A 2,463-nucleotide genomic window follows, 5' to 3' on the forward strand; every position below is an offset into this window, starting at 1 on the left:
GGTTTCACAGGGCTAAAATGTGTCTACCAGACCACATTCTTTTCTGCAGGTGCTAGGGCTGGGGTGAATTCATTTCTTTTGCCTTTTCCCATTCTAGAGGACGTCATGTTCCTTGTCTTATGGTTTCCCCCTTTCATCTTCAAAGGTGCCAATGGCACACTGAGTCGTCCTCACACTGTAACACTCTCACATTGCTTCTCCTCCACTTTTAAGGACCCTTGTGATTTCATTGGCCAGAATAGTCTCCTCATCTTGGGGTCAGTTTATTAGCAAACTTGATTCCATCTGCAACTTTATTTCCCCTTTGCCATGTAAAGTAACACATACATAGGTTCGGGGAATTAGGACATGGACATTTTTGAGGTATTATTCTGTCTGCCATAAGCATTTCTGAGTTAAATGGATTAATTTCTGAGTCTTTGATTGTAGCCAGCTGCTTCTTCCACTAGAGTCTTTCCAACACAGGATAGAGATTTACATGATTCTGAACAATTGGTGTGACAGCACACAGGACAGTGAAACATGGATCATCGTTGAAAACTGTGGGGAGAACCCACTGCAAATTCCTCCCCCTTTAAGAATGTTTGAGGCCTTGTTGGGGAGGCAGGCGTTGTCCTTGTGTCTCCATTTGAATATCCTTCACCCCATATCTTCCCTGGTGGCTCAGATGGTAAAGAATCTGCCTGCAATGTAGAGAACGGGTTTGATCCCTGGTTGGGAAGATCCCCTGGAGAAAGGAATGGCTACCCCAGTACCCTTGCCTGAAGAATTCCATGGACAGAGGAGCCTGATGGATCTTCACTTTTCACTTCTGCTACATAGCAGGAGATTAAGGTTAATCAAATTCCAGCATAATTCCTCCACCAGAATTATCAGAACAGGGGTTAGATTTAACAGAGATACCATGAAGTCACTAGGCATACAAATATACTATGATCAATACGGTCAGCTTATCTTCTTATCTCGAATTTTTACAAAGCTTTGTGTTTTTGACTGGCTTTACCTCAGAGATAAGAGACCCTTACAATCAACTTATTTTGTGCTCTCAGTAACTAAGCCTTCTTTGGTTGGTTTTAGAGAAATCCCTGTACTGAGCCTTTTCTCTGCCACAGAAGAGCCATTCAGTGAAAATTCTATCTCAGCTCAGTTGGACTCAGACTGCAATGTACCAACAAAATATCATAATGCATAAACAGCTACAGCCACCCTTCACCTGAACCACCCGTGAACCAGCAGCAGAGTTAAGATGCAGTGCCTCAATATGCTAGACAACAAGAAGATCTAATCTTAACCTTATTAATATGATACGGGTAATGCAATTTCCTGTAGAGACATCACATAATTTCCCAGATTTCTTAGAAGAAAGAAAGTGAAGTCACTCAGGCATGTCCGACTCTTTGCTACCCCGTGGACTGTAGCCCACCAGGCTCCTCTGTCCATGGGAATTTCCAGGTAAGAATACTGGAGTGGGTTGCCATTTCCTTCTTCAGGGGATCTTCCCAACCCAGGGATCGAACCCAGTTCTCCCACATTGCAGGCAGATGCTTTACCCTCTGAGCCACCAGGGAAGCCCTCCAAAATGGCAGAAGGTAGTGGAACACTATCCATGGACTGTAGCCCACCAGGCTCCTCTGTCCATGGGATTTTCCAGGCAAGAATACCGGAGTGGGTTGCCATTTCCTTCTCCATGAGCCTACAGCACCCAGTATTCCCAGGCAGTCTCCCATCCAAGTACTAATCAGGCCCGACCCTGCTTAGCTTCCGAGATCAGAGGAAATGGGGCGTGTTCAGGGTGGTCTGCTGCTGTTGCTAAATCACTTCAGTCGTGTCCGACTCTGTGCGACCCCACAGATGGCAGCCCACCAGGCTCCTCCGTCCCTGGGATTCTCCAGGCAAAAATACTGCAGTGGGTTGTGATTTCCTTCTCCAATGCATGCATGCATGCTAAGCCACTTCAGTCATGTCCAACTCTGTGCGACCTCCTGGACAGCAGCCCACCAGGCTCCTCTGACCACGGTATTCTCCAGGCAAGAATACTGCAGTGGGTTGCCATTTTGGCCGTAGGCTTATCTCCATTTGCATCACGAACTGAATATCCCTCATCCCCTGGCTGATTCTCTCAACCATGACTTGGGTGATCTCCCCCAAATTATTAGTATCTCTACAAGGTGACTCTTGCAACGTGACTCTGATTCTAAGTACCAGAGGCCATAGGAAAAGCTGAAAACTAGGACATAATTGCAAGATGTGATGCTTAAAATTGGGTAAAGTAAGAAAACCTTTGTCATGGAGTTGAAAGCCTATTGAAAATAAGGTAAGGATTGAAAGTGTACAATAATTTTGATTTTTACACAACACAATAATATCTTAAAATATTTAAATGTAAAACATTCACATTCCAAATGTTTCATGTAAGCTGAATAAAAGTAAAGATGACTTTCCTCTCAATTTAATAAAAATTTC

At 44.3% G+C, this 2,463-nt stretch overlaps 1 pseudogene; it reads right to left on the reverse strand.

The window, feature by feature from the left end:
• Positions 1-1,690: 1,690 nt before the first annotated feature.
• On the reverse strand, positions 1,691-1,811 carry LOC138070588 (5S ribosomal RNA; annotated as a pseudogene).
• Between the last annotated feature and the right edge of the window lie 652 nt (positions 1,812-2,463).

Source organism: Capricornis sumatraensis, chromosome 23, assembly GCF_032405125.1.
Source record: "Capricornis sumatraensis isolate serow.1 chromosome 23, serow.2, whole genome shotgun sequence".
NCBI lineage: Eukaryota > Metazoa > Chordata > Mammalia > Artiodactyla > Bovidae > Capricornis > Capricornis sumatraensis.